This window comes from Lygodium microphyllum, chromosome 15 (genome assembly GCF_053477565.2).
Source record: "Lygodium microphyllum isolate KBCC chromosome 15, Lygodium_microphyllum_v1.1.10, whole genome shotgun sequence".
In the NCBI taxonomy this organism is placed as follows: domain Eukaryota; kingdom Viridiplantae; phylum Streptophyta; class Polypodiopsida; order Schizaeales; family Lygodiaceae; genus Lygodium; species Lygodium microphyllum.
Window position 1 is genome coordinate 58338183 of NC_141149.1, and position 17154 is coordinate 58355336.

At 36.0% G+C, this 17154-nt stretch overlaps 1 long non-coding RNA gene across 1 annotated transcript; it reads right to left on the reverse strand.

Annotated features, from left to right (window-relative positions):
- Positions 1–2350: 2350 nt before the first annotated feature.
- LOC148024571 (uncharacterized) lies at positions 2351–9113 on the reverse strand. Its single transcript, XR_015693248.1, has 6 exons — positions 8555–9113; positions 4420–4506; positions 3011–3100; positions 2808–2895; positions 2606–2707; positions 2351–2479 (listed from the first exon to the last, which is right to left on the reverse strand). It is a non-coding gene; the product is annotated as an uncharacterized LOC148024571 (long non-coding RNA).
- Between the last annotated feature and the right edge of the window lie 8041 nt (positions 9114–17154).

Consider the following 17154-nt stretch of genomic DNA (forward strand, 5'->3'; position numbering starts at 1 on the left):
AATCATCCTGTTCATGTGTTTGGAAATACCATTCTGGGTAGAAGTGTAGGGAGCGGTCAACTAGCACTTAATATCCTACTCATCGAAAAATTGTTCAAAGGCTTTTGAGACATACTCACCCCATTATCTAACCAAGGCATTTTAGCATATACCTAGATTGGTTCTCACAAGAGCAAGCCAACATTGAAAGGTAGACAAGATATCCAATTTTTACTTAATAGGGAAAGTCTTGAGCTTATATGAGTAATCATCAATGAATGTGATAAAGCCTTGAGCTTATATAAGTAATCATCAATGAATGTGACAAAGTACTTTGTAGCACCTAGTGACTGACAAGGCATAGGACCACATACATCTGAATGAACAAGAGCCAAAGGCTCACCTATGCACTTCATACCAATAGATATTAGGGGAGTTTTGAGGTCTCAAAAATGTCTTTTAGGAGATAGAGAGTGTGTACTCTAGACCAATAGGTGCAGAGCCTCCGTAATGGAAGTTCTATTTTAAAATATATAGAAAAAATCATTTTACAAAAAATGTATACATAATAATATTACAAATTTGTATTATCAATATCTATTTTTAGCCTCTTATATTCGTGATTATGACATTCTTTGCATTAATGATATATGGTCCTCGTCAATTTTATTTAATAATATGTTTGGATTAATGATAATGACATGTTTAATCTAAATTCAAATTAATAAAGAGCTTGGCACTTTTTTTTCCCTCCTTTCTTTTATCCCTCGTGTTTTTTCCTCCTTTCTTGTGGTAGCTTAGTGCTCTGTGTGTGTGTGTGTGTGTGTGTGTGTGTGTGTGTGTGTGTGTGTGTGTGTGTGTGTGTGTAGAAATTAAACCTTCCACAAGGTGTCCAAGCTCCCAAATCACATCCATATTAGTGTTTAACTCATTCCAAAAAGATGGAAGATGGATTCCTACAACCATTAGCAAAGGCAGTTGGATCACCATGCGACAAGCAAAACATGGGAAAAGATGAAGATATGAGAGCTCGTTCATCTCTACTTGGAAGGGTAGAATCTAAGATTTCAAGCTTGGAGTAAATAAGAATAGAAAAAAAGAGGTTCTGGTGCAACATGTGTTTATGAATAGAGAGCTATATTTAAAACCTCGAAGTTCAAATCTTCCAATGCATAAACCAAATTGTAAGGATTTTATTCTTAACGTCTTTTTTTTTCTTGAACTTGGTTTAAGGTTTTCCATTATAACATTTGTTCATTTGTCTTGTAGATGTCTATCCCTCTAATCTTGAGGAATGGCAACTGGTTGAATCTATTGTTTTGATGTGATTGATGTGATGCATGGCTTGATTAGAGAAGAGATGTACAAAGGTAGAAATAAGATAGAGCTTACAGAGAATGAAATATTTTCTATGACCATTCTTATATTGTCCCCATGTAGTGTAGCCAACAGAGATCAATATCCCTCCTTCCTTTGCCCCATTTTTCAAGCTTTGAGTGGCCTTTGCCAAGTACAGCTACTAGTGAGGGCATATTTTCTAAGATACAAAGAGTATTAAAACCTAGTATCTCAAATGGGCAAATCAAAGTTACTTTGTTCATGCCTATTAATATATTTGTTGACTTCTTTTCTAATGTTGAGATAAGAAAATCAAAGGCCATGCTTTCAGTGAAGAGACAAACATATGATCATGTTATACAATTTGTTGATGAGGGATAGGACACCAGGACAGAATGAAAATTTATATGTAAGATAGATAATATAGCTTGTAAATATATGAATTTCTACTCAAAATTTCATCCTTAACTTTTATTATAGTAGATGGCATTATGTTTGTGGTAATCTGGTTGCTTTAGACCAAAATCTTGATAATTTTAGCAAATATCCTATAGTGGATCGTGATGTTTGGTACAATAAGGACATTATTGCAATCATAAAGGTTAGATCATCATGTACACTACATCAAGTGAGGATGGATTTACATAATGAACATATTAAACTACCATACTCATTTGTGTTCCAACTTAATAACAAACGAGTAATTTTTTATATCATATTATATCCACTTAGGTGTATATCTGATTTTACTTCTTGATTAATAAACATTTGTAACTTTTTTTTTACAAATATAAATGAGGAGGGAGAAGAATATACAATGTAAGGATATTGAATAAAAGATCTCTTTACTGTCAATATAAAATACATGTACAAATTTTATGACAAGTTTTTGTCAGTCATCTCCATGATTTATACACAAGAGCTTACAATTAATGAGGCAAAGCTACTTTTTTAAAGCTTTGCCTATCTTTGATGCTTTGGTTGCCTTGGGTGTTAAAGGCATAGCTTCACCTGTTGTAGTTACATACACATCCTCCCCTTCAATGTCCAAGCCCCCACTATTGTCCATTCTTGTCGATTGTATACAATTGACCATTATGTACTTCATGAGCTTTTCTCTTATATACCAAACATGCTCACTTGTATAGCAATCCCTTGTAAACTGTCATACATTTGTAAGAAAATATTTTTAGTTTATTATTATTATTTACAATGGACTATATTATTATCATCAATGGACTATTTTGCAATAAACGTCTATCTTAAAGTTTAGGATGTTTCACATTACCTTTATAAGTTTATCATCATTGAGATAAATAAATTGAACCAATATTTTGGCATTTACAATTACTCTCCAACCACAAGAGTAACTATCATCCTGATAAGGACACTGCAATCAACAATATAAAGTAAAACTATGAAACTTGTTTATGGTAGTTTTTAGAATAAATTTTCTTAGTATGTTTCAACGATACTAATCAAGATCTTACAACAACTTATCTATATTGCATTGTTGCAAATAAGTCAGAAGGCATGGGAGGCCTTTTCTCTAGCACTTCAATCAACCTTTTTATAGCTCTGTACCAAAAAGGCAGTCAAATTTAGAGTTATTACAAAAGAAAGATCAAAATATTTAGAGTACATGTAACAAAAAGATCAAAATATCAAGGAGACCCTAGATTATATAACTTACAACTTGGCATTTCCATGGCTTCCTTTTATAGAATTGATGAGGAAACATTGCCTCTCTACACACTCTATTCCAATTAGGCTCCAATAAGAACTGAAAACAAAAATATTTCAATAATCTAGCAAAACAAGATCTCATAAAATATAACAAAATATAAAATTACTTACTTTTCATTGTATGAAATTAGAAAAAGCTTTTCATGCGTGACATCTTCCCTTAAGACCTGGATCACTTTTCTTCTTTCTATATGGAGGCACATTTAAAATATTGAAATTCTTCACATAAAAAAGAAAAACTAGCTCAAGGACCTTTGAAAACTTGTATCTCAATCTCTTGAGAATTATCATGTCTTTATCCATAAGTGTAAGCCTATGTGTATGAGTAGCACAGATATAAGAATCTTGGAAAAACTCAATCAAAAAATCTTTTGTAGCCTTGTGAATATAGTTGAGAGTTGCCCCAGTCCATCTAAAACTATCAAGACTATGCTATCACAAATTTCTCTAACAAGCCTCTAAAAAGACAGCTTTGGAATTGCATTATTCAAAGCCTTCATTGCACTTCTAATCTCCTTTAGGCACCTAACATGATGTGAGAACCTTCTTCTTGGCTTTAATTTCCTTGTAAGTTTGGAAGGCTTGGAGGACTAATGGATCTAAGAAGCAAGACCTCTAGGATCAACTTTCTGCTTCCTTGCAGTGGCCTTAGTTCTAGCCATATAAAACATCCAAAAAAACAAATAATATAACCGAATTAGGAAAGATCTATAGATCTCTCATATAATGTTATCTACAATCACTAAGAAGCAAACAAACACTAATCACATAGTCTAAATCAAATTTCAATAAAACAATGTAGGCACAATACGTATGAAATGCGAGGAGGCCTTCTAGACGAGAAAACCTAACACCCTCTCATGTTTCATATGTCACAAGAGAAACAATGCAGGCCTAAGTCATATGAAATGCGAGGGGGTCTTACATGGACAAGAGAAACTAACACAATCTCGTGTTTTATACATATTTGATCAAAGACAATTAATGTTATGAAGTTTTACAAGTCTCACAATAGAACAGTTCTCATTCTGCAAATCTCACATCTTATTCTCAATTATTTCAACCCTTGAAAGAAGATCTATCTGAATGTTTACATCAATGATATTTAAATCTTATCCAGCTACTTCTTATAAACATAAGTGGAAAAAAATTATCCTTCTATGTGATCAAACTTTGTTGATCCATGATTCTATTTGAAGAAACTTGCACTCCAAGCGACATATGAAATGCGAAATACCTCTTATCCATGGGAAGAGCCATGACTAATCATGTTTCATACATTCAGCTTTTTTTGGGATCATTTGGTAGGAATTGTTAAGTGATTCAGAGCTAACTCATATTTGTCAAAAAACTTACATTTTCGAGGGTTCGACACGCATGATGGGCGATGAAGCCTTCTTTAGTCGCCTTGTGCTGAAGAATAATTCATATGAGAGAGGGAACCTGATAAGCATCCCCACATAAACTTCTACAACCTCCTTGGGCACTTTACAAGATTTACAAAAGTTATATGCATGTAAGCTTATCCAAAATGACATGATCTAGGAATTGAAGTCTAGTTAGTGTGATAAATTTTCTGTAGCCCTTTCTTAGCCAGGACTATATGCCTTTACAACCTAAGACTAGTTACACACCAAGTGCTATCCAATCAAAGTACTTCTTTGAGGGTTGGATGCCCACTGTTCTTTATGCATTATGACCTATTCTAGAGAGTATATGACATGTTGTTTACATGCTAAGTAGGTGAACTCCATGCCCACTTTTGGATGAGGAGTCTCACTCACCCAGTTTGTAAAGTGATGGGGCAAGGGTGCATTTTTTGCATTTCTACCAAATCAAAAAATAATAAACATACTATTTTTCACTTGTTTGCAAGATGTGTCCTTTAGATGTGCAAAGACTTTATGTTCATGTCTATGTCCAATTTCGAAAATTGCATACCCACACTATGGGTAAGGGTTGGGCGCTCATCATTTAGTGTTTAAGTAGCCTAAGAAGGATAACCTAATAACAATGCCATTTAAGTTTGAATAACAATCGGGTGTCCAAATAACATTTCCTTCTAGATTTATATCCATGCTTCAATTATTTCCATTCATGTTTTTCAAGAGTTTTCCCCAATCTTGAACAAGACTGACACTCAACTTGCTAAGTGTGACTTCCAATAGAGCTTTAGATGATATTATATTTGCATTCTTGATTCCCCAAGCTACTCAAAACTCCATGTTACTTGTGCAAGAAATTTTAGTCAACATTAATGTGCTCACAGGGGTTTCCATCTCTAGGCATGTCCTAAGTAGTTCAATTCTACTCTTGAAAGCTTCCTCTTCAAGATCTATTAACCGCAATCCACAAATGTTTCACTTCTTCTTTAGACAATTGAGATAAATTGGAGCAAGGTATCTCTCCCTCCCTTGCTTCTTCTTTACATATCTCAGAGAAAATGGGGCAAGGTATCTCTCCTTCCACTAGTTACCCCATAAGAATCTATGTAGCATAGATTCCCATGACCTTATCACTTTCTCCCCCCATACTATCATAGGCAAGTAGAATGTGATGGCTGGGAAGATAAACGAACTAAGAAATTTAAGCTTAACATGTAAAGGCAACATGTAGTGCTCCAACTATTCAATTTCTTCCTAAGCTTCTTAGGCATCCAATTAATCTTTGAAGACTCACTAATCCCAATCCCCATTAGATAGCCTAGATATCCATATAAGTTGCCTCTTTTGATGAATATAACTTTCTGTCCTAAGTTGAGTAGATCACCCTTAGTCATGCTAATTAAAGAGGATTTGTTAAAATTGGTTTTGAATCCAAAAGATTTCTCATAAATATCCAAAGTTTTCATTTCCTCATCTGGATTTCTCTTTTTTAGTTTAGCAAGTGATATGTGAAGCCCTGATCTATGATTTTCTTTCCTTGCAATCTGATGCCTTCCAAACCATCCCTTTTGATTTGTATGTCAATCATGCAGAACGATGGCTATGTGGAGATCACACATAACAATGGGCTCAATGTAAACCCCTAACAAACACCTCTTTGGACTATGAAGAGATCCATTAATGAGCCATCTATGGTGCAAAAACCTCCACACCATCTCGAAGGAGGAATGCAAGATCCACAATTCTTTTCTTGAATCCATCTTTAGCTTGAATTTTCTCAAATAGTGACAATTTACCTTGCTAGGACACCTTTTCAATATCCAATTTCATGAAGACTATCTTATGATTTGATGACCTTTCCCATTCCCTTCCAATGTTCACGAAAAACCGAGGTTTAATGTAAAATGAATTGCAATGTTACAAAAATCACCTTTAAAAATACGGATAAAAGGTTTAGCAAATTTCATAAAAAAGGAGACAAAAATGATTTGCATGTAAAATATTATCTAGACTAGTAAATAAATGCAAGGATTGATTGGACATGAATTTTTTGAATTGATATTATATTCATAGAGCATATTTAAATGGCATGTACCATAAATATGATTATTAAATATTACATATATAAATCTAAATTATTAAAAATTCATGAGTCATGAGTCATGAGTCATGAGTTCTGAGGCATAACTCATAGCTTAACACTTGACAGGTATAATTATTAATGATTAAAAATATGAGAAAGATTAGAAGAATATTTGGTGACAGAATTTCATTTATTAGGTGTTAATAGTTTTGGGTGGTTGGGCAGTGCATTGAAGTTTGGAAATTGAAATTTGGAATGGGTAGATTCTAGATAGTAGAATGGGAAGGATGGGTAGCATCCAAAGTGAGTTTTGACCATTTTTTTAATTATTTTTTCACTCCCATCTCCTTGAGTCCTTGGTATTTTTCATCTTCCATGCTCCAGCTCATTCGACTCCTTGAGTCCAACTTCTATACCTCCATCATCTGTCACCTCCCTACGTCTTCATCTTCATTGCCCTCCATCTTCATCTTCAACTCCTCCTAGTGGCCTCCTCATTCTCCATCTTCATCTTTAGCTCCTCCTCCTTGATCCTCCTCCATTGTCCTACTGTCCAAGGGCCTCCTCGCCCTCCATCTTCATCTTCGGCTCCTCCTCGATCCTCCTCCAACAAATCAATGGCTCGTCTCTTCCTCCTCCTCACCCTACCTCTTCATCTTTGACTCTTTCTCCTTGATCCTCTTCCAATGGCCTACTTCTTCTTCAGCTCCTCCTTCTCCTACCCCGCCATCTCCATCTTTGGCTCCTCCTCCTCCTCCATCTTCCTTCAGCAGCTTCCCTTCGTCCCCTAGTGGAATTTTTAAAATATAGAATTATTTGATACAAGGTTTTTGACAATTAAATTATGAGCTTGAATATAAAATACCTTGAAATTTTAGTCAATAAATTTATGAACTTGAAGGATCAAAAAAATTACAAGTGCACACATCCAAAGGTTTTTGTATTAGAGCTATAAAAAATGCTTTTCGTGAACAATGTTCCCTTCTTGTGTGGACACATCCAAAGGTTTTTGTATTGGAGCTGTAAAAAATGCTTTTCGTAAACAATGTTCCCTTCTTGTGTGGACATGTGAAAGATTATCCACAAAAGCAAACTACCTTTTATGAAACCATAATAATGTTTATTGATGACTCTTAGTAGTATGGGGACCAGCCTTAAAGCCAAGCCTCTTTGTGGAAACTTTGTGTATGAGAGAGATGGGGCCTGTCTTAAAGACAAGGACTTTGTAAAAACCTTATATATGACTCCCATGAGAGAGATGGACCTTCAATGGCTCCTTTTAGTGCTTTGATTTTGTTTGGGATGTGAGGTGATCACTCTCTTTCTCCAAGAAGGTGATAGGCTACCTACCTTCCATTGATGATTTATCAATCTCTATACTTGGTCTTTAAGCTTGGGCCAAAAGTATTTCATTATTTGACACTCATGCCATCCTAGTTCCCATACTTTCACATGCAATTGACAATTCCTCTTAGGTGAATTCTCTTATCAATCTAGCATCATTAGCATTGGATATTACTTATTTCATGTTATCATGGAGGATAACCATAGCATCCCATTGTGCCAACATCCCTCTGCCTATACAATTCAAGCAAATAATTTTTGCATACTTTTGCCACCTCTTTTTGATTCCTAATCCACCCTCTTTCTTGGCCTTTGAGGAGTATCAAGCTTTTCCTTAGCCTCTTTCTTTTCAATGTGGCTATGGATTCAGTTGAGATGCAATTTGGTTGAAAAGTAGATTTACTTTCTCCATTTCTCTTTGCATAGTAGCTTGTCACAATCTCTATGACTCATTGGAGTAGAGTGAATTCCTCATCATTGAGTTTCTTGCCTTTCATTGCTTCACAGATTACTTATATACAATGTCTACCAATTCAAGCTCACTTTTCTCTCTATTGCACATCCAAGTAGACCATTTCTAAGTAGCAACATCTATCCAAGTGGGCCCAAAAGCTATGTGATTAAGTGAATTGAATGTTAGGCGTAGGTTGCTGCCTTGTTGATAGATGCTAATACCTACCAAACTTAGTTGATGAGGTAGCCCATTCCCATTATTACAGTTCTTCTCCATGTGCTAGAGAAGATGAAGTAGAGGCATTTCCTTCCTCCAAGTCCATGTTGAAGTCACCCTATATCAAGCTGCATTGTACGTTTAAGTTTCCAAGCTTGTATCACTCTCTTTCTTCAGCCTTGCCTCATCATACCGTGATGACCCCGAGCCGGCTGCATGCGAACGAGCGATTACGGGGGGGAAGATTAAAGAGTTGAACCTTTAACTTTGCAAAAACAAAGGTAAAAATGAAATAAAGCAGCCAGTTGCCATCAGCCGTCGTGTCCCCATCATCAGCCCATCGTACTCTACGCCAACCGCCAGTTGCCGCCATGCTGAACGTCTAAAGCTTCCCTGCCTTAATCATCAAAGAAATGCTTCATCCGTAGTCTGCCTCAAAGGCATCGAGAGAGAGAGAGAGAGAGAGAGAGAGTTGATGGCATGACCAAGAGGAGTCGAGCACTCGCGATAAGGACGATAGAGGGGAGGACTATTATTACCCCCTATTAAGGCTATATTAGCCTTGGCCATTAAGCTTGATAGTTAGCCTTAGTGTTTTCTTGCCTAGCGACATAGGGTGAAAAGAAGAGAATAGGGAGAAGGAGAGAGGAAGGAGGTAAGGAGAGAAGAGAAGAAGATGTAGGGAAGAAGAAGAGGAGAATAAGGGAAAGAAGAAGTGGAGTCAAAGAAAAGGAAAATTAAAAAAGGAGGAGGAGAAGGAGGAAAAGAGAAGATAGTGGAGAGAATAGGAGAAAAGGGGAGGAGAAGAAGAAGAGAGAGAAAGTAGAAAATAGAGGAGGAGACGAGATGAAGAGAAGCATAGAGAAGAAATAAACAAGTTCAAATAGATAGGAGGTAGAGATTAGTAGAGAGAGAAGTATAGAGCTTCAGAGAGATAAAGCGAGACAGGGGGAAAGAAAGAGACCGAGGAAATGTGTACTATTACACCAAGTGGACTATAAACACTTTCATTCTAACCTCCATCAAGCCAAAGTAGATCGTTGAGGCCCCTAAAAACTTGAAGCCAAAGATAAGCACTAGTATTGTTGAAGTTTGAGGAAGAGCAAGCAGAGCTTGAGATGCACGATGGCTCCCAAGGGAAACTCCTCAAATAAAAGCAATTCAATTCGAAAGCCTCCCATGTGCCTTTTATAAAGTTGGATTTCATTAGAGGATAAGTAATCTTGTAGTTGAAGATAAGCTAGGAATTAGGAAAGGCAAGATTAGACTTGTAACACAAACTATTAGAATAACATGGTTTACTTGAAGATGAATACTTCTGTGATTGGATTCTAAGGAAGGATAATTTGAATTGTATTTTCTTTTACAAATTATCCAAAGGACATTGTTTTCTTTTGTTGAATTTGTCCTTAAGAATTAGTTGTTGTTTAAAAAAAGAGATGGTCTTCCTAGCCAAGATAAGTTAGCTAACTTTTATGGAATATTTAAAGATGGATTCATGTGATAGAAAAGGAATGTTTTCATAACTGTTGTTGATAAGTTGATTGCTTGATTGTATCTGCACAAAAGTTCTTATGCCCTCATGGGCAGAAATTTCATTATGTACTAAACCTCCCCCAAGGTTAGTTGTAAGAGCCCTTCACCAAGGGGCTATTTGACTATGCTAGAGGTTAGGAACCCAACCCCAAATACAAGAGGTCTCTCCATAGGGAACCCTTGAATAGAAGGAGGTGAGGGTGCCAGAGGGGCCACTAGCTAGTAAACCCCTCATGCTCCTAGGAATCATCCAACCCCTATGTAACCCAGGATAGACTTTCTAAAAAGCCCTAATGCTAGATAAGGGTAGATTGGTGGATCGTATACCTAAGATTGGATACCAATCTCAAATTAAGGGATGGAATGCCAAGTTGGCTTTGCACCTTGGAGAAGGTGTGGGATAAATACATTCTTTTTCACATGCTTTCAAAAGGGATGTTTGACATTGTCTTTGTGTCTATGATCATAATGTACATGAAGGAATCAATGTTTAATGGTTGATTAAGGAACCTATTTTTGCATTTCAAACATAAATGTGTTAGGATAATTAGATAACTAAAACACACCCCGAGGAAAGTGGGAGGGCAAGATCCCTGATGGGTTCGTCCTATGAATGGGTCGTCTTAGTAAGTTGAGAGTTTTCCTTCAAGGCACTAGATTTAGGAAAGTGGCCGAATGTTTGACTACCTATTTTGTTATCTTAGACCCCAATCAATACATTTTTAGTTGAACAAAGTCAAGATTATACCTCATGGGTAGAGGGGTTGATGCATATTACTCCCCCTCGTTTCTCACTCATAGTAAACGAAGTGTAGCATCAATCTGATTTGGTTTGAATTGACTTGCAAATGCAGTGGCTCAAGGACCGATTCTAGTTGAGTTATTATGTGATCTTAGTGTCTAATTAGGAACCCGGATTCATATCCATCCTTACGAGTTATAACCGAAACCTTCCATTGTGAAGTGGGCTCAAGAAAGCTAGGTAGCAAACCTCATGTTATTCTAAGGGGAATACCAATTGGCATTACCTAGAAATAGTGTCTCGATGGACCAATAAATCATGCCACTGAGGGCTCCTCAATTGGGCATGTTACATATACCCATAAATGTTAATGTCCAAATAAGAGCCCTCCTAATCACAAGTGACCTACAAAAAGCTACCATCCTGTGAGTTAAATATTAGTTTTGAATTTGTATTACTCTTTACCATGTGAGGCATCTTGATTTGGACCTCTATTATATACCAATCACAAAACAAGTGTAGTCTCTAATTGCAAAAGTGGACCCACTCTATTATGTAATTTATACTCTTAAATGAGAATTTCATCAAACTAGTGCATATACACTCAATTCCAAAGGCTCTTTTGGCTTCTCCATTGAGGCATTTTATATTGAAAGAAGCAAGGGCAACTTGATAATAACACCTTCATTATTTGAATGATTCAAATTAGCAAGCTTTTTGAATCCGTTCTCATCATTTTCTTGGACTGTCCACCTTATTGAGGGCTCTACTTGGCCATCTCCACCAAGGACGCTTTTGATTTCACAAGTTTTGCATGTTATCGCTCCTCTCCATTTGTTTGTGGATCTTGTAATAGTGGCAACGTAAGTCACAGTTGTAGTAAGAACTCCACAAATTTTCTCAATATGAGTTTGAACTAAAGCTCACCGATATACAGAATATCATCATCAAGGAAATCCATCTTTGGTTTACAATATCTAAAATGAGATATGCAATATCTAAAAACAGATAGCAAGAGAGGAATGTGGAAGGCTTTCCAATCCCCTTGGCTACATTAGCTAGCATATTCCATCAATATACAAGGAGACTTGACATCTTCACACATATGGGACAATCCTTTCTAATGGAGTTTTTCTTGAGCTCATAAAATACCGTGCCATGATGTAGACCAAGTCAAGCCCCTAGAAGTAGACACCTTGCTCCAATACCTTTTGAGTAGCTTCCTTACTATTGGAACCAAACCTCCAAAAACCCCTTGAACCCTCCACAAATCTAATCAATCTCTCCATTGGTCTTAAGCATGATATTAAACCATATGGCCACCTTCATAGTCTTAGGAGGTTTGCTAGTAAAAAAATCAGACACTATCTTTGTATAAACCTTACCGCATCTCGCACCACCTTTCTAGTCAAGCCTTCAAATATGTCCTCCATGTTCTTCTATAGGGTAGTAGCCAAGAGGTCTAACACCTACTAAGGATTCACCTCAAAGAAAATTTTGTAATCCTCCTATGATTCAAGTGAATGATCATCCACAACCACAGTGTCAATCTATTTTTTTTAAGTTGGAGAATCACCACATAGCATTTCAGCATCACTCCTCTTATGTTTGTTACAAGAAAGTAAAAGATCCAAGATATTGCCAATGCCTTCATTATCTACCGTACACTCTTCCATGTGTGCATCATTAGACATAAAAGAGGAACTGGTGATGATGCTTAAAGGCCACCTCCGATACACAGAGCTACATGGAGAGATGGATTGTAACCGTGGACCTTCTTTTAAGTTTGACATTGTGGATCTTTTACACTCCCCATTATTAGGAAAGTAACAATATGAGGCCTAAATAATGTGAGCATATAGGTGTTGTAACACTTTTAGATAACAAGTGTCAATTATTGCATGATACTTTAACAAAATCTATCATAATGTAGTAGAATGAGACATAAATTATATATTATATATCTTCTTCTAGTAAAAAACCACACTATCTCATAATAAGGTAATCTAGCAAAAGATGTATTATGGTACCAAAATTTGAAAAATCACATTACAATATAGATTTGAGTTTCTATGTAAACTAAATTGTGCTTCTCAAGCTTCTTCAATGCTCTTTACCTCAAGTTATTGAATTGCTCAAATTACTTTCTAATCTTCATGATCTTGTACTTCATGATGAGATCTCTTATGGCCCCTACTAATGCATAATGTTTTAGTTGTTCTACCCATTTTAGGTTGCAAGTAAATTGGCCTCAATCTGAACTTAATTTTAAAAAAAAATAATTTATCATATTTTCATCCTTATTTTAAGTATGAGCTTTTTAGCATAATTATTTGATGGAATACAATCAAAATTGTATACTAAAACATTCTACATGAAGAGAATATCTTAGTTGTATCTCAAAGCCTAAATATATCATTTTGCCCATGCAATAATAAATATATCACTCTAACCATGCAATAACAAATATAGCAACTATCAAATCTATGGCTTTGTTTACTTATGTGATTTGCTAAATGACAATATATAACATGATGATAAGAAGGGAAGTCTTAGCATAATCTGAGTGTGATCCTAAGCTTTTAATGGTAAGTCCAAGTATTCTATGTGATTGCAAAGATTGCTAAACTATTGGATAACTCACTATGATAGAAATATAATAATTTCTATGCATGGTAACCTTTGTTTGTAATAACAGGACTTAGAATTGCTTTGAGATCACAAGCCTCAGTTTTGTAAGTATCATGATGTGGGTGTTCCAAAAGGTATTCTAGTTTGGCCTTGCAGGAGCCTTATGGCCTCACAAAATCCACTCTTTTTGACTTAATGAGGGACAAAGGCAATCATATGAGTGACAATTTTCTCTACAACTATTTTGGTGGTATTGGCATTGCTAGCTTTATGAATCAATAAAGGGATTAGATCAATAGTGGAGAGGTATACAAAATATTATCATGGACTCACACTTCTAAATATACACTCAAGAAACAAAAGCAACATATGAATGGTAGAGTCCATTTCAAATGTGCAGCATTTGAGGTGGTCATATCATCCAAGGCAAGGGTAGTAGTTGGAAATTATCATCCTACTTGAATTGTAGACTTGAGGAGTAAGATAGTTGTTAGCCTTGGAATGGATGCTAAGTTAGACTTGAGGAGTAAGATAGTTGTTAGCCTTGGAATGGATGCTAAGTTAGACTTGATAAGTAAGATTGTTTAAGGATTTTCACGAACTTAGGGAGTAATGAGCATCAAAGTAAGATTTCCAACAATCAAGAAAGGGTTGAGGTGTGCCATTTGCAACCAATGGAAAGGCTATTCTTTCATGAATGCTAATAAATGGATATTTGATTGGTAATATTTGGGGTTCTATCATCAAGTTCTATAATGGTTGCTAAGAGTAATGCCACATGTAGGTACAAGAACTTGTACTACAAGGAAATTTATTTCCATGGCTCTAAGTTTGGTATAATTTAGTTTCTTAGGTTTCTCATCTACCTTTGTTAGAACTTGATCATATGAAGTTTATGCATCTAATTTCTAAACATTGATTTGATGTAGTTATCTACATTATCCTTTTGAGCTTACTTATGAGCAAAATTATTAGTACTTTCACTTGGTTTAAGGAGGTCCTCTCACTCTTCTTTGCTATAATGAGATAAGTTATTTTCTTATTTCACAAGTATCCTATTTTCCACTTTTTACAACTACCATATGTCAATATAGTGAAAGTTCCCCATTAGTTGAATGAAGGCTAATGCCTATAGGCATCCACTTTCGACTAGTGCCTATCCCCTACTCATACAAGTCGGCTCAATTGTGATGAGATGGAGAAAAAATTGGGATTAGATCAGTCTTATCCTTGTGTGACACAGATGTAGTTATTACACTCCCATTAACATGTGTTGCACATCTCACCTTAGACATAGGTCAACCCACTCCCTCAGTGATGTTTTCTATAAGAGAGGATGTGATGTTGCCTTAACCATATGCTATGGCAACAGCCTTAATCATAGGCATGTTCAACATTCTTCTTGACACGGTAGGACCCCAACATGTTGCAACCTTTGGTAATGGCTTCCTAGTTATAGTAAATGGTTACCCAACAGGTCCCTAATGTGATGCAAATACCAATGGTCTATTATCCCTATTTTCTACTACCCAACTTACCCCCAACACAATAGCTACCTTGTTCATCTAATCAATAGTCCCATGGGCTCTAATTTGCAATGGTGCCTTACTTGAAAGGTAACCATTTTGGCTCTTGTTTGCTATTGCAAGGTTTGTATTTTTTCTGTTTACTACTTTTAATAACTATTATGTATCAATAGAGTGAGAATACCCCTTCAATTGAATCAAAGTTTTGTACTTTTTCTATTTGCTACTTTTAATAACTATCAATAGAGTGAGAGTGCACCTTCAATTGAATCAAAGTTAATGCCTACATAGGCATTTGCATTTAGCTAATGCTTGTCCCTAGTCCTACAAGTAGACTCCATTGGGTTGGGATGGAGGAAAAACAAGGGTTAGATTAGACTCCTCCTTGCATGACATATATTTGGTTATTAGAATCCCATTAACTTATGATGCACACATCTGACCTTAGGCATACGTCAACATGCTACCACAATGTTGTTTGCTATGAGAGAGGATATGGCAACAACGTTAACAATACATCGTGTCAAGAATGTTAACCATAGGCATGTTCAACATGTTTCTTAACATGGTAGGAAACCAACTTGTTGTTACCTTTATTACTGCCTTCCTTATCATAGAAAGTTTTTGTTCAATAACTCCTTAGTTCACCCAATGTCTCCCTAGCAAGATGCAAATAGTGACGGTCAATTATCTCTAGTTTATTCTATCCAATTTGACCCAATACCATTGTGTGATCCAAGCTAATGAATGTAGGCATCTACATTCATATAGTGCCTATTCATGCTCATAGGCTCAATTGGTTGAGCTATTGAGAGGGAGAAAAATATGGGATCATATTAATCTGTTCCTTACATGACAAAGGTTTGATTGTTACACTCCCATTGATTTGTGCTCGACACATCTCACCTCAAATACAACTCAACCCACTATTACAATACTATTTGATGTGAGATAGGCTATGTTGATAACCATGACCAAAATTTGTGGTAGTAGCCTTAACCATCCATAGTCACATGTTGCAAGATTTACTACAAAGGGGTATTCTCACTCTATTAACACATGATAATGGCAAATAGGTAAATTAAAAGCCTTAAAGTAGTAAAGAAGATAGGAAATAAGTGCCTTACTAGTAATACACCACCAAAATTTAGATGCTAGAAACACCACTTGATTAGACAAACAAAATAAGTTGAATAGTAGAAATTATATGTAGTAGACTATTACTACTTGATTAAACAAATAGAATAAGTTGGATAGTAGAAAATGCAAGTAGTAGACCATTACTATTTGCATCATGCTAGGAAGAAATGGGTGATCTAAGGAACTATGGGCAACCATTTACTATAAGCAAGAAGCCTCTAAGCTAGACCAAAGATGATGCTTGTAAACATCTACATTCAACTATTGCCTACACCTACTCATATACGTGGTTTCAATGTTGGATTTAGGGCTGCAAGAATATGCATACACAACTTGGAGAAGCATAAGCTTGAGAGAGCACAACTCAAAGTTTATTGAGAGGTATCAATAGAAAATATTTCCAAGGCTAAGTATGCCCTGAAGGTGAATAGTCATATATACAAGGTCAAGAAAAAAAACCTCCTAAAGAGGGAAAGAAGTGCCCCAATGGTCCTAAGTAAACACACATCGCTACTAAAATATAATAAAAAGTCCCCCTTGGGAGTTATGCAATGAATAAGAGCTAGCATTCAAATATAGGAAAGCGGCATGCTCAATTGTCTAAAACAATTCAAATGGGAAGTTATCCCAAATCTTTGTGAAAAGCTTAGAACTTATCATGAGGTAAAGCCTTCATGAAAAGATGTATAGGATTGTCTTGTATCGACATATAGGCCAATCTGCCTCTCCTAAAGAGAGTCTCTCCCTGACATAATGATAGTGCGCCTCAATGTGCTTAGTGTGTGCACAAAACATTGGATTAGTGTGATAGCCAATGTCTTTTGATTATCAATAGTGATGAAGATGGTAGTGGAAAATGACAATCCAACACTCAAATCAATCAAGAGATATCTCCACCAAAAGCACACTCAATCATAGTTATGAAAGCTGACATGTACTCAGCTTTACAACTAAAAGTGTCCACAATGGGCTGCTTCTTACTCAATGAAAGGTGGAAGGGTCGAGCAATAGTAAAAACATAAGAGAAAGCAAGC